Source organism: Panthera uncia, chromosome B1 (assembly GCF_023721935.1).
Source record: "Panthera uncia isolate 11264 chromosome B1, Puncia_PCG_1.0, whole genome shotgun sequence".
NCBI classification, from domain to species: Eukaryota; Metazoa; Chordata; class Mammalia; order Carnivora; family Felidae; genus Panthera; species Panthera uncia.
The window spans coordinates 65,674,619-65,698,415 of record NC_064811.1 but is presented as its reverse complement, the minus strand read 5'-3'; the positions used below and the strand labels follow the sequence as shown (position 1 = coordinate 65,698,415).

The 23,797-nt window shown below is 40.9% G+C and overlaps 1 protein-coding gene across 6 annotated transcripts in view; it reads left to right on the top strand.

Annotated features, from left to right (window-relative positions):
• The window catches only part of RASGEF1B (RasGEF domain family member 1B), a 642,507-nt gene that overhangs the window by 131,287 nt on the left and 487,423 nt on the right, over positions 1-23,797 (top strand). The gene's annotated exons all lie outside the window — the stretch shown is intronic.

The following is a 23,797-nucleotide window of genomic DNA, read 5'->3' as shown; positions in this document are numbered from 1 at the left end:
TGACTCTTATGAACTAATAGGAATGAACTTCAGCATACCACTGGCTGAGTGTTTTATATGTACTGAACTTTCATAACAACTCTATGATTTAGGTGTTGTAACAGCCTCATTTCAAAGATGAGAATGCTGAAGCACCGAGAGGTAAATCAACTTACCCATGTTACATGGCTGGTAAGTAGGATAGTAGGATGTGCTCACAGTAATCTAGCTCCAGAGCCTGTGTTCTTAACCACAATTCCATATTAACTGCAGCCCATGTAGTAGTTTCATCTGCAGTTTGGAAATTTGGTGGGAGTATTGTTTAGAATATGAGATTGTTGAGTGTGAAAATTGTAAAGTGGAAAATACTGGATTAATCTCTAAATTTATATCTATGTAAGTTCATCTCTGTAAATTACTTAAGATAATGGCTATGAGGGACCATCAGTTGGGGGCTAAAGTAGTGCCCACATGTGGAAATATCTTTAAGACTAAGTGAAAAACATCTCAAGGCAGAGCGTTTGAATAGAAATATGGGGAGACCCTGTGGATGGATGGTGATGATGGGCTAAGACTCTATCAGCAGGGACTGATAGTGTCTGACCCACTGGTTGGGCAAAGGATGTTTAGAGATTAGGTTATAATCACAGTTTGATTATATTATTATACTGTTTTCACATACATGTAGGAGAGTGTCTCAGTCTTCTATTTTGAATATATCTAATTTCACCAATGGTAATCCATTTCTAGCATCTGTTATGCCAATTAAAAGCCACTAATTTCACCAATGAAAACCACTGTCAACATTTATTAAGCCAATTGTGAAAACCTCTGGTGTTGATCAGAGATAAGGATAGCTGAAGGCTTGTAGTAGTTGCCTCTGATTAAATAATTGGTGGCTGACAACCCCTGGAGAATGAATTTCCACTTAGGGCAACTGTAGTTACCATGTGGTTTAAACAAACAACATATAATACCATGGTGAAACCAAATACGAGTTGTGAGGGGCATATCCTTTGTCCCAAGATATTTAAGTATTTTGAATGTTCTTTCTAATCATAGGGCATCATTATTCCTCTCCTCTAAGGACTGTCTCCAAGACTGCAGAGACAAAACCATAGCTTTCTTTTCTTTGTGGTACAAGATTACAAACAAGGGCAGAATGCACTGTTGTAAATAGACATGAATGGAGACAGTCTGGTTTGATAGAAATATACTTTCAGTTATTGTGATGAGTTAAACTATAGAACTTCCTAAAAGGATAGATATCCATTTTTCTGTCATGTAAACTTTGTTTCCCTAAAAAATGAACTGAAAGAAATGCTAGAAAAATGTAGAAAATAAATCCCCGCCATCCTCTATGTAGTTCCTTGTTTTCCATTTCTTTGAAATTCAGTGTGGTAAATATTGCTCATGACTTGAAGACCAAATGAAATGTGTAGTAACTTGAAACTCTGCCTACCATTAAGTCTGTTTTTTTTTTCTGGTAATTTTGTCTGTCAATGCAGACAGATTGATGGCTTGTCCCATTAAGGTGAAAAAGACAAATAAAGAGAATAGACAATTAACCTTCCTAAGCAACCTGCAAAATGAAATATTCATGGAAACTAGGGTTCTTAATTAGCCAGGGGCCATGGAAAAATGAGTTTATGAAAGGCCACTTGAAAATTAGGATTGCAAATACATCTGGATTTTTACATTGTTTGGGGTAGATCCTAATTGGGATCTCCAATAACTCAATGATAAAAATCTTATGTCAAGTTCCTTAAGAGGGTCTAGATATGAAGTGATGATTTTTGTTGATATTTGTGTCCTAGAGAAGAGGGTTCAAAATTTGATGTGCAATATTTTAAAGAAGGATTTGAATGAATGGGTTACTATCTTTCATTGTGGAGTGCTTATGCCTGGAATAATTCTACACTTTCTGGCTTCCACATCTTTGAGTATATTTCCACCTGTCTGTATTGTCTTATCCTTGCTCTCTCCCTGACTTCTCCATTCTGAACTATATTGTTTCTTTTGTTTGTTTTTGTTTGTTTGTTGTTTTTTTTTTCCTTTGGTGCTAAATCTGGTATTTCTTCAACTATAAGTAAGTGAAGCCAGGGAGGAGACTTGGATTTGGATCTGGATCCATTCTGGGTCTTTGTGGTGGGTTTAGAAAGATAGGTCCAAGTGCAAGTGCTGGGAATTATGTGTGACAAGTTAAACATGGTACCTGATGAGGAGGGCCCATGAAACAGGGATAAGAAGGCCCTTGTACCCACCAGGCCTACTCTTCCATGCCTGATACTGATAGGTATCAGTAATTGATCATGACATCCTTTCCTCTAGAAACTGGATGTGGCCTTGGACTTCTTTTCAACAAAGTGTTCTAGGCAACTAGTACACTTAAATGAATGCTATGTGTGATCTAATTGGGTCACTCATCTGGGGGATAACAAATCAGATAAGGCAGTATCTAGAATAGCAGTCAAACAGGCCATAGGCATTGTTGGAGCAAGCTGTTAGCTACTAACTGGCCTGGAACTCCAGTCTTTTGAAGAGTGACAGGCAAAACATGAACCACTCAGTTGTGAAGGGAGAGATGGGGAACAGGACAGAATCCTAGAACTAGACTATCAAGTGGGGACTTGTGCTCAAGAAGGAAGAAAAGTCATTTTATCAGGACTGGGGAACAAGGTTGAAGCTGAGTTAACGGCCAAGAGAGCTTGATGTTGTTCCCCGGAATAATGGGACAGAAAGGAGAGACAGAAAAACAATCTTTATTGGGCACCTGCTGTGTGCCAGGGATGGTTTGATGCTTTACTGACCTGATCTTATTTCAGAGGCAGCTTCTATAATCATCCCTTTTGCCTAGGTTTATTCCTGGGCTGGATCCAGGCTGAGCTGCTGGATCAGGCCAGAGCCTTCACTTGCCCCCTACTCTGATTACTTGTCTTTTAAAATCCCCAACTAGATTTTAAGCTCTTGAGGGAAGACATGGGACCTATTGCTGCTTTGTATTCTCCCCAGGGTGCTACTTGCTGTAGGTAGGACTCACTAAATATTTGTTAATTGATTGCTATATCCTGGTACATGCAGAACCTACTTTAGAGGAAACATATTTCTGGGGACTGTGTCTCAAAGCAGATCTCTGTGAGACCAATCTCAATTGTCCTTGCACTGTGGTCTTGTGGTCACTGAGTGAGCAGGTAACAACAGTAAGAAATGAAGTCTGGATCTAAATGTTGTAAGTGATTGGTCAGAATTCACTCAGTGGATTGCTTTCCACATCGAACCTCTATGTGAGGAAGAGTCTGGGCTAACAGCTATGAAAGCCAGAAAGGAAACACAGTGCTGAATTCTTCCAGCCTCTCTAGGCTGGGACTTTACGAGTCCCAGGATATACCTCCCATACTCTCTGTTCACCTCAGCTTGCCTTTTGTGCTGTCCGACATTCCCACAGCACTTACTTGTGTCTCTAAGTTAAGCCCAAGAGGGTGTGTGTTAAAATACAGCCAGTATCTGGAAGAGTCAAATTAAGCCAGTATCCTCTGTTTTGCAAAATCAAGATTATGGCACTCTATTAGGGCTGTCAGGTTAAGCTTGGAATGGCAAAATAATTTGAGAGGAAACCTGTGTCCAAGTAAAAAGCAACCCTAAAAGACAGGCCCAATCAACCTTTCTCAACATGGGCCACCTCCCTTTAGGTATTTGTGGTGGATGCTGAGACATGCAGGTAAAGTAACATGGGCTTGGTTGGGGGGGGGGTAGTGTTTTTATTTTGTCACTTACTTGTTTGGGCAAGATAATAAAATTCTCTGACTCATGGTTTCTACATCTCTAAGATAAGGGTAACAATGCCTGCATGTACAATTTTTTATAAAGATTTTGGAGAATGTTCACAAACTGTGCAGCATGTAGTAGATACCCAATAAAGTGTGGATGTTATTACTAAACTTTTGGTTGGTTTTTGGAAAATAGGGGATGAACCCATTCTTATCTGTTTTTATTCTTTTCTGACTTCTCCTTTATCTAATAACAAGCCAATAAACAAGCCAACCATCCAATAAAATGTAAAGTCATTGTGATGCATCACTTTTTTTTTCTTTTAGTATCTTTTACTCATTGGATATGGAAGTATTTATCATTTATTATTTTGTCACTCAGGTCACATACCAGAATGCGTGTGCAAGTGCAAAAACATGAAGTACCTGCTTATAGTTAGAGCATTTAATCCAGACTATTAGGAAATTCACAACAGAGAGACAAGGGCAAGGTGAATCTTTGATGTACAGATGCTGTCGAAAGAAGCAAACATGAATTCCAAAATGCAAATATTGAGGATGTCTCCCTACTTCAGCCCCATGTCTGTCAGGTTCTTTCTTCAAAATTGTAGTTCTGGGATTGTTCTAGCTTTCATTAATCTTTGGATCCTAAGTGATATTCTTATTTAGGAGCTGTTTTTTACATATCTTAGGCACTCGTGGCAGATCAGTGAGATGTACTAAGGCAGTTATAACCCATTAACATCTTGGTACACATTTTTAAGTTAAGGAAACATAAACTCATGATAAAATGGAACTTGCTATGTTGTATGTATGTATGTGTGGCCCCAGTCACTATAGAACTGTTTAATATTCTGCAAAAATATTTTTACAAGCTCAGTTCCAGTTACTATAATCATGGCAATAATTTTTCACACCCCAGCACCTATTAAATTAGCAAGCCAGTTCTTTTCTTGAGCCATTATTCAAATGGATTCTGTCTGCATTCAAATTAATTTCAAGATCATAGAAATTAACAATGGGAAAGGTACATTAAATCACCTACTCCATTTATTTGCTACGGGACAGGAGAATTGATCTTTACATCATAATCTCTAGTGCTTTGTCCAGTCTGTTTTAAATGTCTTGAATAAGTGTTATTCTGATTCTGGGTGGTCATCTAATAAAATTCCAGGCAAAATTCTTTTTCACAGTCTACTGGAATATCTATGGATTTTCTGGTGCTTTGCAATTTGCCAGTGCTCAGAGCTGCCAGGAATCAGGCAATGAATTTTCTAGAAGAGTATGAGTGTGTGTGTGCATGCGTGCACTCATTGAAGAGGGTTGGGTAGATTGTGTGGGGGGAAGAGAGAGGCAAAAAGAAGGCAACTTGAGAAGGATGATATATTTGATTACATTTGAGATCTGACAGTTGTTTGCCCTGACTAAATGCCCTTCAGGAATTGAAGGGAGCAGTAGGCATAGTCACTAACCAGGGGAGGCAATGAAAGATGTGGGTAGGTCTGATGACAATTTGAGTGGTAGTTAATGAAATTTTGTGAGGTCAGTCATCTAAAAGCCAACTAAAACATCCTTTAATTTAAGGTTGTACTTTATCAATCTTACACATGGATAGTTTAACTTATAGGCTCTAAAGTAGAAAGTAAGAGTCCAGGCATTCTAATGTTAGCTATTTTTCTTTCTTTACAAATTTAGTTGTAGCATTCTAATTAGATAGATAAATGGATAGATACATCTATATTCACCATCCAACTCAAGAAACAGAACATTATTAGCACAACAAATCCTTGATTGTTGTTTTAGTTAACTCAAATGAGATAGAGAAAAGGCATGAATCAAACACTTTGTAAATATTAGGACACAAGGCTAGACCAAACTTTAAGGTCTTATTACAACTTATTCATTATTCAAATTAAACATGCTTCACAGAAGCCAGAGAAGGAATTGGTGCCCTAGAACTGACATGAAAAGCATGAGGATCCCTTCAGAATCTCATGGAATATAAACATCTTTACATTCATTCACCCTCTGTTGTGCTGCTCAAATTCTCACTTGAACATCCAGGACAAGTATTTGTTCAACTCTTGCTTAAATACCTCCTGTGGTGAAGAAAATCATTAGCATGCACAGCTTCAGTAATAATGGTATGAAGGTTCTTATTTCCTTTGAGACCCAACCCTACAATTTTGAAGAAAGAACCTGACAGAGATGGGGCTGAAGTAGGGAGACATCCTCAATATTTGCATTTTGGAATTTATGTTTGCTTCTTTCGATAGCATCTGTGCATCAAAGATTCACCTTGCCCGTGTCTCTCTGTTGTGAACCCTGTGTCCTCAACATGTCTGCCCAAGGGTCTTACACTTAAGGGCTGTACAGAGCTAATCTAATCTCTTGGAACAGCTCCTCACACGTTTGAACACAGTTGCCATTCCTCTTTTCTCAACCCTCTAGTGCTCCCCTTCCAGTTTCCTTTTTTTTTTTTTTAAGTTTAGATATTTATTTTGAGAGAGAGAAAGAGCAAGCAGGAAAGCGGCAGAGAGAGAGAATTACAAGCAGATTCCACACTGTTAGTGCAGAGCCTGATGCTGGCTCAATCCCATGTACTGTAAAATCATGACCTGAGCCAAAATCAAGAGTCAGACACTCAACTGACTAAGCCACCCAGGTGCCCCACCTCCCAGTTTCTTAAGCTAATTCACTCTTTCCAAACACGGTCACTTCCTTTGCTTGGTTTGCACCTGACCGTCTTCAGTGGTGGCTCCAGGTGAACCCATTCTTCACAATGTTCCTGAAATATATTCCTTCAGTGCTCGGGACATAATGAGGGCTTACTATATACTTGCTAAGTGGGTAAGCATAGCCTAATCAATCCTGCAGCATATTTATCTAGTATTGTAAGCCTTAGCCTACAAAAACAAATTTTCTTCATTATCTCCCATATTCTCTTCTTGAATCTCAGTTCTCATTAGAATAAAAGGTGAAAACACAACCTTTGTTTCCAAATCCTTCAGTCTCTCAGGAACTGATCCATCTTTTTTGATAAGCCAAAAACACAGCAAGAATTACTTCAAGCCTTCCTCTCTTCCACCTACTCTTCAAAAAAAGGAAACCAACTTGTGTTTAACATATATAGAATTCTCTCAATGCCAGCTAAAACATATTGAATCTGCACAAGGCACAAACTACAGAGCCCTCTCCCAGAACCTTCAGAGGACATGGCATAGATGTGACAGCAGTTGTATGGTGGTTCTACTCAGGCTGCTACTGGTGTAAGAGAAGTCCTTGTGCAAAGTAGGAAAAGGGGCCCTGGCTGGCAGGCTCTTAGACCCACCCCGTTTCTGTCCTCTTGGTAGCCCTATTCCCTTCTCCACCTGGCACTGTTGTGGGCTCACACTCAGACAAGCCAGAAAATCAGATGGCTGATAATAGGAAAAACTCTTGGAAACTCTGGCTGGTTAAAGGATGATGTTAGGAAAAGAAACAAACCAAATGCTAAGAATTATTTTAAGGGGAGCGAGCCAAATGAATTTGTTTAAATTTGGTCATTCCTGCCAACCAAATACACTTTTGCTCAGACATGGGCAATTTTACATAGAAAAATATTAACAGAGCCCTTCAAGGGTGAGGAAAGCTTGCAATTTGGAAGTGGACTGGCTGTGAGTCCAGGACTGGCTGATGCTGTTGAGTCCACCAGTATGGGACCACCAGCCTTGCCTGGTAAATGGTGCTGCACAAGACAGAAGGTGGAGGAGCCACCACAGCAGGTTGCCTGAGGCTTGATGGTCACAGCTCTCAAGCCCAGTTATTTGTCTGGAGATGAAAAGCTGAGCTCATAAGGAAGTGGAGAGTGCTGGAAGAAAGAATTAGCACATCCCTCCTAGGGAGGCCAAATGTTAGATCAATCACTTCCAGCCACTGCAGGGACTTCAGGGAATGAGATGTTAATTTATGCGCATTGCCATCAGGAGGCTGGGAAGCAAGTGTTGTAATCTGCCTGATTCTCAAACCGACAGAGCTGCCTCTCTGTAATCTTTGGGTTCCAGTCAAGTGCAGACTGCTCCATGGCAGTGGCCACCTATGACATGAGCAGACCAGTTCCCTCCCCTCACTCCCCACTATTTCTTTCTTCCTTCTCCCTGTACAAGCCTGAGATGCTCTGGTGGTAGTACAATAAGGAAAACTTTGCATCCACATAGAACAATTGGTGACTGACTGAAAATGCTTTTCTGCAACCTGCAAGGAAACAGTGAGTGTGTGAAAAAGAAATAGGTTCATTTCATGTGGTTTTGAAGAGGCCATTTGGAACCATGGAAAATAACACCCAGCTTTGCAGAAATGGAAAGTTGACCTTGCGGTTTGTGTATGGCTTTTTTATCCCTCTCACAAAAAGCGTACAATCTGTCTTTTTTGGGGAGGGGGTTGGAGAAGAGGTAATGGAACCATCAGCAAGAAAACCAGAATTCACCCCCCAGCAATATGAATAATTGGAAGTTCTTAAATGGAAATTGGCATGGTTACAGATGACATAACATTTGTTGATGTAAAATGGGATGTCCCCAGAGGCATAGATAGCTTTAATTGTTCCTGTCCCAGAGCTTTTATGAACCTGGGAATAATCTGTATTTTGTAGTATCTTTGTGGCAGGTGCCCTGGATAGCAACAAAGACATGTTTAATAAAGTTCTCTTTCCAGACAGAGCCGGAAGGCTTACAGAGCAGTGCTTTGTACTGCATGGCAAGTGTGATATGCCAAAGTTAATTTCCATTTCTTTTTGTGTTCTGTCACATATAGGACACCCTGTAGGGTTTAGCCATGTTCTTGACCTTGATGAAGCTCTCTCTTCATTTTCTGATTTATTTCCTCATCTCTGTGTGTTTCTCACTCAGGGTGCTGGGAGGGAAGATTACATGGTTGGACTTTTGAAGAGGAGAATGGGAGGTGTTCTTGGTCCAGTGTGTGGAAAGGTTAGACTGAACAGTCCAAGTGAGGGACTCCTGGTGGAACTCTTATGCTGATGGCTCTTGCCAACATCTAAGAGCTTGGAAAAATGTTATGACTCTGGGTCATGGAGGAGAGGTTTGTGTCATTATTTCTGAGGCTGGTTGGTCCTTAATGTCAGTGTGCCATGGTTCACTGATTATTCACAGAATCACAGGTGAAAAAGCCTAACCTCAAGAGCTGTCTTTACACTGTGTCCAAATTCACATCCACTAAGTTCTAAGTCTTCTACAAGACCATGTTTCAGTGGAAATCATCTTTGTATTGTATCCATTTTTTTATTAAAAATTTTTTTTGATGTTTATTTTTTTAAGAGATCGAGAGAGAGAGAATCAGAGCATGAGTTGGGGAGGGATGGAGAGAGAAGGAGACACAGAATTTGAAGCAGGCTCCAGGCTCTGAGCTGTCAGCACAGAGCCCGATGCGGGGCTCAAACTCATGAACCGCAAGATCATGACCTGAGCTGAAGTCAGACACTCAACTGACTGAGCCACCCAGGTTGCCCCGTATTGTATCCATTTTTAATGTGCACTTCTTTTCTCAGTAAGGTGTTTTACACAGTGCTCTGCACAGCAGTGAAAACATTCTTGGATTTTGAGACATGCAACCTACTTCCATGGCTTGACCCTTGGCACAGGCTTCAGCAAGGACTGGTCTGTCTATGAGGTCCAGATACCGTGCCTTTCACTCTTACCCACTCTCTTTGCATTGCTGCAGATATCACTATGTTGAGATCTTTTATCTCACTGAGATGGCATTGCTCTGGGCTTTCTGCCACTCTGGTCTCCACTGCTTCATCTACCCAGGCTACATTTCATGGCCTATCTCTTCACTCAACACTCTGCTAAAAACAGGCTAAGGAATCTCTGTCCTTATTGAACTTATATTCTAGTTAGGAGGGAGAGAGTTAAAAAAAATAAGTAAAAAAGAAAAGCAACATCAGCATATCTACATGTAAGTGTATATGGGAGTGTCAGTGCAGGGTTAGATCTTGTGCTACAGTGCCGTCCCCCTCCCCTTCGTAAGAGCTCTGCTAGGAAACTACCATCTTTTTTCTGGGTAGCCATGGCCCCGGACTTCCTTATCCTTCTGGGAGTTCTATTACAAACCCCCATAAAAATTGAGCACAGAGGGAAATTGTGCTGAAGGTGGAGAGCTGTTTCAGTAATGGCACAGAAACAGAACCCAGTATGGTAATCTGAAAATCTGAGGCTTTGACTTCATCCAGATCCATGCATTCAATTTGGGCTGATTTAAAAAAAATCTTTTTTAATGTTTATTTATTTTTGAGAGAGAGAGAGAGCGAGCATGAGTAGGGGAGGGACAGAGAAAGAGGGAGACACAGAATCCGAAGCAGGCTCCAGACTCTGAGCTGTCAGCACAGAGCCTGACATGGGGCTCGAACTCACTGACTGTGAGATCATGACCTGAGCTGAAGTCAGACGCTTAACCCACTGAGTCACCCAGGTGCCCTTTGATTTGGGTTGATTCACCTAATTAATTGTAGCACTGAAATATTGTGCTCATTACCACTCACTTCTAAAAGAAAGGGATGCACATATAAGAAGTGATGTGGTACTTTGCCATTTAAATAAGATATTCATGAACACAATCTCATTTTAGCCTCACCTGGGTCTTAGATGGCAGGCACAGCAGACAGCATCTTCCCCATGATAATATCATACCTACGAATTCCAGTCTTACTGTGTTTCCCTAAGTAAGTTACTTAAATCCTCAAAGCCTGTTTGTTCATCTCTAAAATGGGGATAACACTACTTAGCTTGCACAGTTCTGGTGAAGTTTTAATGAAAAAATGTAGATAAGGTACCTAAATAATGCCTGACACATCATAGGAATGCTAAATGACAGCTATTGTTGTAATCATTAGTATCTACAGTTGAGGAAACTGAGGTTTAGAGAGCATACTGCATAACAAAAATTTGTCAACCTGAGTCACAGGCACAGCATCCTTTTAATAAGAATATACTGTTTTTGAGAAATCTCTTTATGATTTAAAAATATTCTTTTTTAATGTTTGTTTTTTGAGAGAGAGCAAGCACATGAGCGGCGGAAGGGCAGAGAGAGAGGGAGACAGAGCATCCAGAGTCAGCTCTGCACTGACAGCAGAGAGCCTTACACAGTGCTTGAACTCACGAACTGTAAGATCATGACCTGAGCTGAAGGCAGCCACTTAACTGAGTTACCCAGGTGCTCCAAGAAATCTGTTTACGATTTAAAAGGTAAAGGCTGGGCACCTTTTTCAGGGCCCCCGGCAGGATTCCCAAGCATTGGGAAGGCTGGCATCTGAAAGTCAGGACTCTCCAGCAGTAGGAGAAGGCTTAGGTAACAGGAGTGGAGGGGTGGCCCTGAGAGGGGCATGTTTCTCATTTTGGTAGGAAATGTGATGAGAGGTATAATGGATATATGTCCTCTGGTTAATTTGCATATCATCCATATCTTTTTCTTCCTGATCAAATTTTCCACTTTGCTTTTTAAATGAGTAAATAAATACACAAATATGGTTCCATCACTTACTTGCTGTAATTATGGCTGTGGCCTAGTCTCACAATGGCTGTTGCCCCACTGTAATGATAGATCACATCATGCATAGTGTGAGGGGGTTGCCTGGTTGGCTCAGTCAGTAGAGAATGCAACTCTTGATCTTGGGTTGTGAGTCCAAGCCCCATGCTGGCATAGAGCTTACTTAAAATTAAAAAAAGGAGGGGCACTTGGGTGGCTCAGTCAGTTAAGCATCTGATTCTTGATTTCAGCTCAGGTCATAATCTCATGGTCCATGAGATCGAGCCCTGCATAGAGCTCATGCTGATAGTGTGGAGTCTGCTTGGGATTCTCTCTTTCTCCTCTCTCTCTGCCCCACTCCCCACTCATGCTCTCTCTCTCTTTCAAAGTAAATAAATAAACTTAAAAGAAAAAGGAATAATGTGAGGAATAAATGAGTGTATGCCAAGCATTTAGCATAGTTCCTTACATGTCTGTTACAAAGGCTCAAAAAGTGTTAGCTATCATTATCATCGTTGTTTTAAAAAGCAATGGTAAGATCTTTTGGCTGGTATATATCAAAATATATAAACAAAACACAAAATATATAAACAAAACATTTATTGAACCTTTCTGTATATCAGACCATCTGCTGGGAGTTTACCTACTCATCACTGACTTGATCCTGGTGTGAGGCCCATGCACTGCTGGGGCAGAAACTAATATCATTCCCATTTGTTGTATGTGGAAACTAAGGCTCAGAGAAAATAAGTGATTTTCAAAGTCATTCAGCTAATAAAAGGCAAATCAGACTGAAATCCAGGTTTTTTTGCTTAAAACGTAATGCTTTCTCTATAATCGCATGGTGTTGCTCTCCCCTGACCTGCTTTTGCCCATCTCTGCTGATTACCATGCTTTCCCTGAATTCTAGTTTGGCATTGTGGCAACCCAAATTCCTTTGCTTGGAGTCTTCAGGGCTGGCTTTCACTTTCTTGCTTTACAAAGACTTTTAATGCTTAAAAAAGTTTTTTTTTTTTTTTTTTTTGCATTTAAAATTTCCTGTCCTCCAGTTTCCCAAATCCACAAATTCAGTGTTCTACCTCCTATATCTCATTAAAGAATTGAATGATGGCTACATTGAGTAATCTTCGGGATTTATGCTGAGAACCTTGAACATGGTCATATAAAGAGGAAGATAAATTCAGAAGTGGTGGCCGTACCTACCATCTGTGAGAGAGACTCAGAGCATCATAGTGCTTATATGTGTGTTTCAATCAGTGAATGAAAATTTGCCAAGTTGGCCAATTGGTTGTAAAAGAGTGAATTATATAATGTTTCTTTACAAAATGAAAGCTTAGTTTTGTTTGATTTTTGGCCTGGTTTCAGTTTCATTCTTGCCTTTTCCCCTTTGCCAGGGCACTGCTTCATCTGCTCTAATTGTTGCCTTGGGGTCTCCTATGATCTACTTGAATACTGCAGAGCCCCAAAGAGGTCCAGCAACAGTCAAAGCTTGTGTGCACTAGGCTGCATGCTGTGTGATTACACTGGCTACGGAAATGCAGCAGCCTGAAGGGGGCTCCATGAGAGGGATGGGCTTAATCCCTCATATCCCCTTGCCATAGGCTGAAATCAGACAACTATTTAGTAATCTGGACATTTCTAGTCGGTTCTCATGGAGAAAAATGATAAGGGTCAGATCTATAAGTGAGTCATTCATATATTCACCTGTTTATCAAAAAGTTATTGGGGTTCTTGGGTGGCTCAGTCCATTGAGACTCTTGATTTCGGCTTAGGTCACGATCTCATGGTTGTGAGTTCGAGCCCTGCATTGGGCTCTGTGCTGACAGTGCAGAGCCTGCCTGGGATTCTCTGTCTCCCTCTCTCTACCCCTGTCCCCACCCTCTCTTAAACATAAAAAAAGTTATTAAGGCCTCCTATGTATTCCTCTCTAGAAGGTAAGCTCCCAATATCAACATGCTGCCTTACATGATAATTTTCTGTTGAATGAATGAATGAATGAATGAATGAGTGGAGGAAAAGCACTATGCTATGGGAGCATGTAAGAGGCAGACTTAATTCCTCAGAGATGACTCTGGGAGGAAGAGATACATAAGAAGAGATGAAGGGCAAGTAGACATTAGGCATGAAGTAAGAAATATGTTTTTGTGGATCTGAATCCAGCAGTGCAGTTTTCTCCAGAGCCCTCATCATGAGAGTGGACAGAAGGGGGCAAGGATGGGCACATCCAGGCACAGAGAGACCCTTCAGAATAAGAGAGATTGGCAGCACAAGAATAGCAGTGGACATGGGGAAACAGATAGCTTGATCCATTTTTTGCTTATTCAACAAATACGTACTAGCAGTAACTATGTGCTGGCACTTAAAAAAAATTTTTTTTTTTACATGTATTTATTTGTTTTTGAGAGACAGAGAGAGATAGAGCACAAGTGGGGGATGGGCAGAGAGAGAAGGAGACACAGAATCTGAAACAGGCTCCAGGCTCTGAGCTGTTAGCACAGAGCCCGACGCGGGGCTTGAACTCACAAACAGCGAGATCATGACCTTAGCCGACGTCGGACGCTCAACCTACTGAACCACCCAGGCACCCCTGTGCTGGCACTTGTTAACACTATTCTGTATGCTTTATAAATTCATCTTTGTAACAAAAGTATTGTTCCCATCTTACACATGGGAAACTGAGGCACAAAGAAGTTTAATAACTTACCCAAGGTCATATGGTAAGTGGTAGATAGAGCCAGGATCCAAACCCAGGCAGCCCATTTTCTCTTTCTTTCTTTCTTTCTTTCTTTCTTCTTTCTTTCTTTCTTTCTTTCTTTCTTTCTCTCTCTCTCTCTCTCTCTCTTTCTTTCTTTCTTTCTTTCTTTCTTTCTTTCTTTCTTCTTCCCTCTCTCTATTTATTGTCAAGTTAGCTAAATACAGTGTAATCTTGGCTTCAGGAGTAGATTCCCATGATTCATCTCTTACATACAACACCCATTGCTCATCCCAATGACTGCCCTCTTCAATGCCCATCTCCTGTTGTCCCTACCCCCTGAACCCCCCAGCTTCATCAAACCTCTGTTTTCTGTGTTTAAGAGTCTCTTATGGTTTGCCTCCTTCTCTGTATCTTATTTTTCCTTCCCTTCCCCAATGGTTATCTGTGAGGTTTCTCAAAGTCCACTTATGAGTGAAATCATATGATATCTGTCTTTCTCTGACTGACTTATTTCGCTTAGCACAATACCCTCCAGTTCTATCCATGTTGTTGAAAATGGCAAAGTTTCATCCTTTTTCATCACTCAGTAGTATTTCCCATCAGGGCTCATTTTCCTAACCCCATCACCATGCTAACTCTTGCTGATGAGCAAAATAAGTTGATCAGACACATGGTCTTTCAAGACAGGACAGGCACCTAGAGGCTATCTTTATACAAGGGGAAGGAGGCTTTCTGTATCAACACAGACAACTTTGCAATAATACAGGAATCTACATTTCTGTTGCATTTAAAAAGTTCTTAACCTTTCTCACCTTTGCTATTGTATGTGAAGAGGAGGCATGGGGGGCTGGGAGGGGGAAAGACAGAGAGAGAGAGAGAGAATAAGTGGGGGGAATTCTAGTTCAGCGTTTTGGGTATTAGGCTCTGTTCATTTCTAGAAGGTGATCACTGCCAAATCTTCCTCCTGTGTGCCCAAATCTGCTTATTTATGAAGTCTGACTGTTACTTTTGTTTTTCATTGCTCCAGACACAATCAGAATCTCCAAATACATTTGTAAAAAACTGTATTGTGGTAAGAACACTTAGCATGAGATCTGCCTTCTTAAATCTTTAAATGTATGGTGCAGTATTGTTAACCACAGGTACAGTGTTGTGCAGCACATCCCTAGAACTTGTTCATCTTGTGTAACTGACACTTCATGCCCATTGAACAGCCTCTCCCTCTTGCTCCCTCCTCCAGCCCCTGACAGCCACTACCCAAATAATTTTAAGGTGTCTGGAATGGTAATGAGCAGAGTCTGGTGCAGAGATAGTATGAGGTGTCCTTCTCCAAATTACCTAGACAAAACTTTGATGCAAAGATTTAGCAGACATAGTTGTAATGATTACCCCAAAGAACACATTTGTGTATTTCTAGTAAGATATTAAAACGATGTCTATGTTTACATTAAAAAAACTGATGGCAGATTTCTCTTATAAACTTTCCCACATGGAGCTCTTCTGGTGTCCTGTGTTTGCTAGTGAATATAATGCCTATAATGGGGTCCAGAAGAATTCTGTGAAAGGCCAGTATCGATAAGATTCATGATATGAGACAGTTGACAGGGTGCTGGTAATTCAGATTTGCTAGGCTGGATTGACAGAAATGACTTGGTGAAAACAGCACGTAGCTATTGTTTCCAATAGATTTTGCTTCTAACCTGTATTTAGTGAGTAGTGCCTACAGCCAATTGTATATTGGTTTCTGGACTAGGAGCCCAAGCTCATTTTTCTCTCCCTAAAAGCGCTATCATTTCCAGAGGGCAGTGCGTGTTAGAAACCTGTTCTTGGGGCTGCTTTGTCAGGAGAGGGAGATATAGTAAGAGGCTGTCGGGAACAAACAAAGACATCCTTGACAATGGCGATTTATCTTGCTACCTGCAACATGCCCTTTGGTGTGATAGCTGCCTGGGCTGGCTGGGATTATTTATCTTGAGCACACACTGATATATGGAAGTGTGCTCCTGGCAGGCTTCCTTGCTTTCTTCCTTTCCTGCCTGGCTGGTCTCCTCCGTTCATCCTTCCATATCAGAGGGCTGTCAGCCAGCATGGTCCTAGGGAATTAGAGGGGAGGGCAAGTGCCTGGAAATATCTTAGGAGAAATGATCTTCTTTGCAAGCAGAACTTGATCTAGTTTCTTTTTTTTCCTGTCAGGCCTTGGGAAATCAGATGCCTCAGAGCTCAAGCTCCTAGCAGGTGCAAGGAGTGTGGGACTATGCTTCTTTCTGGCAGTGATCTCATTCAAGCAGCCCCTCTCTCATCTTCTGCCTTCAGAAAGGCCTCCTTCCTTTCTTTCTGCTGCTTGGGCTTGTTCCTGGTGATGCTAACACATGAAAGTTGCAGGAGAACCTCTGGCAGCCACTCTCCTCCATTTGTGCTTCAGAAAATGCTGCTCCCTCTGTTAAGAATCTTGCCCCCCCCCCTTTACTCTTGACTGACTTCTGCTGGTTATTCACACATTCAGTTCAGGCATGACCTTTTCTCAGCACCGCTTGCCCAGTTACCCATCTTAGACTGTGCAGTGAGTTTTTCAGGCACTGGGAAGCTGGAGAAAGAGCTATTGTTCGGGGTGCTTGGGCATTGGCTCAGATATCTTCCCCCACTCCCAGCACAAGTCCGCAGTGTGCATGTGCGCACAGACACACACACACACACACACACACACACACACACACACACTTTCTCTTTTTCTCTATCTTTCTCTGCCCCCCAAAGAGAATGTGCTCATATCTTTGCTGGTTTAGTTCATAAATCAGGCAAGCCCAGTGTCTGTGAGTGGAATTAGGCTTGCAGAACATGGAAGTCCTCAAAAGGCTTTTAGCTGAGAAGAGTTTAATGAAGGAACTATTTCCAGTAGGGTGGGTGAGTTAAAGAACCAGCAAGGGGTAAAATACTGAAGAACGAGTGACAGCAGGAAGGGACAAGGCTCAGGAATAAAGCTAGTGGGGCCTTGAGCGAGATGGTACTGCACAACAGGGCTGACCCACGGGAGCTGTGGCCGCAGAGAAACGCAGCCTCTACTTGAAGCCTAGTGAGGCAGGGAGGGGGTAGGGGAAAGTCGTCTATCCTCCAAGATGAAAGAGGCAGAAGGAAGCCTGGAAGTCGGAGTCCATAGAGGGCACACTTCTGGGGCACAGAGCAAGGCAGAGAAGCTGTGGAGAGTACAGGATCTGTGGGCAGGAATGTAGGGGAGGTTGCAGTAGGGAGTAAATCAAAAATAGCCGGCATATGAACATTCCGTTTGTTCTATGAACCCCTCTGGCAGTCTGGAAAGCTAACAGGCCCTTTTTCAAAATAATGTTTCTAAATACAAAACACAGAATACATAGGATGACAAAGGAAACCAATTATATTGAAATACAGCTATCAAAATACTAAAAATAAATTGTGATACAATAATATATATGCTGATTTATTAACACATGAGACTAAAAATATCTGGTGGTAGATCTAACAATTGCCAAGCTTTCTAAATAATGATAAATGTAAATGGTATTTCAAGACAACTGCAACTGCTGAAATGAATATGGAAATATCTGTGATGTTTTTATTGATGCTAAAATCTTAGGTTCTTCTAATACTACCATACTTGGTTGTCTACATTCATAGTTCAGGAATGTGCTAAATTTCAGTTGAGTAGAGTTTAGTAACACAGATCAATATATAATTTTCTCCATCTAAGTTCACAGACATCTGAATTCTATCCAAGGGTTTCTTAGGGGTCTGGAGACTCAGGGTCAAGACTACTTGCCTTAAATATAAGTGCGAGGGTGTTAAGATCTAGTGGAGTGGTGTTGTAAGCCTGACTATGAGAAGGCAGCAGTATAGCCAGGATCCAGGTTCTTATCAGTAGTGAGATCATCCCCATGCAGTGTCCCAGGGCCCTAAAAATACATGCCAAGAATGATGTATTTGCTCATTTCTCTGGTCAGCGTCTACTTCTGTAAGTAGTATATCCTTGGCTATGCTAGAATGTAAACTTCATGAGGACCTGAATTCTTAGTACTTTTTATTGAAGTATTATATATATATATATACACACACACACACATACCTAAATATATATATATTTAGGTATGTGTGTGCATTTAGTCATGTCCAGTCCAGTCTCTCAAGGTCCCAAGAAATTTGAAAGGAAACATTTTGGTCCAGGTTTCCTGAAGATGGAGGTACGCATCTGTGAGTCTCTTGGAGCTTTGTTATACAAAAAAAAAAAAAAAAAAAAAAAAAAGGCACTTGTCTCTTGGTGAATTTTATGTTGCATTTATCCAAGGTAATTCACTTGTGATCTAGGAGAAGCAACAGATCTCTGGTTGTTTTAAAATTGTTATTATTGATAACAATACTGATGTCTTTTTAAAAATTTATCACTTTTTAAAAAATGTTTATTTGAGAGGTAGTGAGCACGAGTGGGGGAGGGGCAGAGAGAGAGAGAGAGAGAGAGGGAGACAGAGAATCTGAAGCAGGCTCAGTGCTGTTAGTGCAGAGCCTGACACGGGGCTCAAACTCACAAATGGTGAGATCATGGCCTGAGCTGAAGTAGGATGCTTAACCAACTGAGCCACCCAGGCACTCCTCAATACTGACAAATGTCTTAATTTGCATAATGTACTATTAAATCCATGTTCTTATTTGCTCTCCACTCTAACTCCTGAGGAGGATAGCTCCGTTATAGATGGAAGAACTAAGTGTCAGAGGGGCTAAGGGAAATGTGGGAGCCAGGACTAACAGATAATTTAGTACTGGAAAAAACCTAAAGTACAATCCACGTGGTGACTGTTATGCATGCCTGTGACAAGGTATAAGGGTTGAGATGAGGAGGAACACTGATGAGATGTTTGAATGGAGAATAATGACTGGAGAATAATGAGAATAATGAATGGAGATGTTTGAGGTGGAGAGTTCAGCGACTGCCATCACCAGGGGGATGGTTGTGGTGTTCTGTCACGTGGTGTTCCTCTAGATTGTCTCAGTTCTGAGCTTTGATGATGTTCCAGAACAATGGCTTTGAACAAACATTCAATTTAGTGACTTTTCACGTGGTTCTACTTTGTTTAGATGATATAAGTCTAGATATTTGGATTTACCTCAACTTATTGAATAGACCTGGGAAACAGCTTCAATGTCACCTAGAATTACCTCCTTATAACTTTATAAATGAGGAAACTAAGACCCAGAGAGGCAAAGTGACTTGTCCAATATCACAGAGGTGGCTAGTGTGGAGGACTGCATGCAATAAACTGAGGAGAGTAAGAGGGCAGAGTTGACTTTCAACAGGGAAAATTTTCTATAGAAGTTGATTGTTGAGTTTTAATGGAGGTGAAAGTTCTAGTAGGTCTATGGAAAGAGAAGGATTGCTATGGAAAGAGAAGGACCAACAAAAATTTTAACTATCTAGCTGCTGGATAATAATGGCAGATAGTAGCCAGGGGGTTATTGTAGCTATGGATCCATAAGATCTTTAGACATAGCACTCACTCATACACCTTCAACTCCACACCTTAATCCTGAACCAGTGCAGAAAATAGAAACTCATTCTGAAAGGACATGGTGTAGGTAGTAGGCAGAATACTAAGATGGCCCCCAAGATTCCCAATCCCCCTTTATATATTCTTTATAATCTCCTCTCCCTTGAGTATGGACAGGTCTGTGAATGTGATGGAATTCACTCCTATGATTAGGTTACATTACATGACAAAGATGAAAGAATTTTGCAGATGTAACCTCAAATCAGCTGATTTTGAGTGAGTCAGAGGGATATTATCCTGGATAGTCCTGACTTACTCAGTGAGAGTTATTCAGAAGATGCAGAGAGTCATAGTAACAGAGATTGTCCTGCTGGCTTTGAAGTAAGCCTCTGTGCTGTGAGAGACCAACATGGCTAGAACTTGGGACAGCTCCTTTAGGAGCTGAGAGCGACCTCTGGCTGCAGCCAGCAAGAAAACAGGGACTTTAGTCCTATAATTCAAGGAAGTGAATTTTGCTCACCACCTGAATGAGCTTGGAAGAAGACCCCAAGCTCCTGATAAAACCACAAGCCCAGCTGACACCCCAAGACCTGATGAGAACCCAGTTAGGCTCTGCCTAGACTTGTAACATAAACTATGAGGTAATAAATTTTTGTTAAAAAAAATTCCCTATCTAGGTAGGTGCCACTTTCCTGGAGTGTCTCCAAGTCCAGGAGCATAAATTCAGGCAAGAACAGCCCCTTGGGAGATACATTATTTACTCTTGGATGTCAGGACTGATGTGTTTTTTCATAGTATAACCTATTAATTATACAGGCCAGTAGCAGCAGATTTTCAGAGAATTGACTCATAATTTTGTGAACCATTCTGCAGAGAAATAGTTTTCTTGGGAGTCACATCCAGCTTTGTAAGAAGCCTTACTTTAGAGAAGATAATATTCCTGGAAACCTACCAGAATAGGTCTTACCCTCCTGGATATAGGATTTCTTTATTTTAAGCAAAATCTTTGCTTGCTTGAAGAAATGAATCTTTCTGATATATGAGGGAGCACACTGGTGTTTTTCTTTTCTGTTGCTTTATTATCTAAGAGTACCTTTTAATTCTTTCTTGTACTGATAAAACAGAAAATACTGAAAAGCGTTCATTTCTATTTGGCACAAGACTTCCTGGGAGAGGAGGACTTAGACCTTTGAATGGGACTGGCCTCTTTCATCCCATGAGACGGTGCTTTGTTGCATGGGACTCTCTTCATTACCTGCATTTCTCGTGGTTACCCTGCTGCTTGGCTTCCATTCTACAGTTTGGGGTTCATCTGTTCTGAGAGGAAAAAGTAAGGTTGGAAAAATTCTTGCTCAGGAAGAACCACTTGGTGGCATTTACTTATACACTTCTAGTATGCAAATTCTTTATTTCAACTCTCAATCATGGTGGAACACTTGTCAAGAAAAGATTGTTCTAGTAATCTTCAGCTGTATCCTCCAGATCATTCTAGATTTTGTGGCTTTTCAATCCAAATCAAAATGGCTGACAAAATTCTACTTTGTGGTTAGCACAGAAGGGGGCTTTAAGGAATCATGTCCATGATCAAGGAAGCCCTAAAATGTGGTGCTATTGGTTTCTACAACTCGGAGTGTCCAGGTTCCCCTGAGAGCAGCGACCAATGAGGGGCAAAGGGAGAAGTGAGAACATTGCCTCTGAGGAAGCACGCCAGATTAGTTCAACGGCCTTTGAAATTCAGAAATAAATCTCTGACTGGGAATCCTTATAAAGTGACTCGGGAAAGTGGAAAGAATACTGGACTAGGATTCCATTCTTTGCTGTTAATAACTGATTGGGTAACCTTGGCCAATTCATAGAACCGTTCTAAGCCTCAACATCATTAGGTATAAGAATGGGTCTTTCTGTTCAATTTCTTTGTCCTCAAAGAGCAGAAACTAGCTGTCACCACCTTAAGCAGAAGAGGATTGTTTGGAAGGTGCTGGGCTGCTCATGGAACATGCAAAGGCTTGAGACCCAGGCTGGAAAAGGACAGGAACAGAACAGGTGTGACTGAAGTCTGTGGAGCAGGAGTGCCTGCCACAGTAGTGAACGTGGTCAGCCTTGGTGGGTTCTTACTCCCCGTTCTACAGTAAATACTTGTCTCTGCTAAGTAGCTACCCAGCTGGGGCTAAGTTTCCCAGCCCTTCTTGCATATAGGTGTGGCCATGTAACCATTTCTAACTAATAGAACCTGAATGGAAATGATGTATGTTACTTCCTGGCCATAGTGTTTCAGAAGCAGGGATGCTCCCTCCATGTTTCTTTCCTCCTCTGCTGGCTGATGCAGATGACTACACCTGGGCATGGTGCTATCAAAGGATGAACCACTGGGAGGAGTTTCAGGAACATCCACCTTGTATTCTTACCCGGGTAGAAATAAAATTTTATTATGCTTGAATTTTTGTACATATATAGATCTATTTCTTACATCAACCAGCATTATCTTATAGGAAATAGGTTCCTTTGGCTAATCTCTGATCTTATTATTCTATGTTTGTTATATCTTCAAAACCCATTGTCTGTCTTAACTTATAGTGGAAAGAGAAGACCAGTCTACATTTCCTGTACTTATCATACCTATAAGAGGACACAAATATATGATTAAAAAATTGACACCCTCAAGATTTATAAATCATCTTCCTAACTTCTTCTACCCCAACTTCCACCCTTTGAGAGACAGTATGGCATAGTGGTTAAGTGTGTAGACTATGGAGCCAGAATGTTTGGATGTAAATATTGCTTCTGTTGCTTACTATTTCTGTGAACTTGGGCAAGTTACTTAACCTTTCTTGTCTCTGTCTCTGAATCTGAAAAATAGGGATAGTAATACTACCTACCTCAGAGGGTTATGAGAATTCAATGAATTACAGTAATCCTCTTTTATATATACATCCTAAGATCCCTACTAGATGCCTGAAACCGCAGAGAGTACTGAGTCCTATATATGCTATATTTTTTCCTATATGTACAAATTTAATTTATAAATTTGGCACAATAAGAGATCAGCACTAATAACCAATAATAAAATAGAACAGTTATAACAATGTAGTGTAATAAAAGTTATGTGAATATGGTCTCTCTCCCTGTCTTTCTCTCAAAATATCTTATTGCACTGTACTTACCCCTCTTCTTGTGATGATGTGAGATGATAAAATAACTATGTGATGAGATGAAGTGAGGCGAATGATGTAGATACTGTGACATAGCATTAAGCTACTATTGACCTTCTGATGGTAAGTCAAAAGGAGGATCATCTGCTTTCAGACCATGGTAGACTGTGGGTAACTGAAATTGCGGGTAAGGGAGCAGGGGGGGACTACTATGGTACAGCTAAGCACTTAGAGTATTTTCTGGCTTGTAGTAGGCACACAATAAATGTCATTTCTTATAATTTTCAGGACTTATTGTTGTGGTTTAGCCTAGGACTCCCAAGAACCTTTGCATTTGTGTTTAGTTCTTTCATGTTAACATCAGGAGAATCCAGGCAGCTTTTACATAAATGGATGATGCCACTGTTAATGGGACAGAGATAAATCTAACACTCAATAAAATGACTGCAAGCACTTAGTGACCTTGTGCATTAGAAATCTAAAAACATGATGATGATAGTTTTATACTTTATAGTGCTTACTATGTGTCAGGCATTGTTTTAACTTCACATATATTAGCTCATTTAATCATCACAGTGACCCTGTGAGGTAGGTATGATCATTTTCCCTATTTTACAGATGGGAAAGTTGAGGCACAGCAAGGTTAAATTGCTCACTGCAGGTCACACAACTAGTAAGTGGCAGAGTTGTTGCTTCAAATCCTGTTAGTCTGGCTGCAGAAGCCATGTGTGGGTCCTGCTCATATTTATCACCTAGTCAAGGGTTTTTAGCACTTCACTCTTTTGTGAAGTCTTTCCAGGTCTGTTCAGGAGGGTTGTTCACTGTTTTTTATGCCAGCCACCATAATATCTTGGACTGTTTTGGCTGCAGTGGGAACCATGCTGTGTTGTAGTTATTTGTTCATGCTTCTGTGAGACCCTTGTGCATGTTGACTAGACTAGTACTTCTCAAACTTCAAAGTGCCAATGAATTGCCAGGGGCTCTTGTTAAAATGCAGATTCCAATACAGTAGGTGTGATAGTTAATTTTATATGTCAACTTGACTGGGCCATTGGATGCACGGATATGTGGTCAAGCACTATTTGTGGGTGTGTTTGTGAGGGTGTGATTAACATTTAAATCGGTAGACTGTGTGTAACAGAATGCCCTCCCTAGTGCAGGTGGGCCTCATCCAATCAGTTG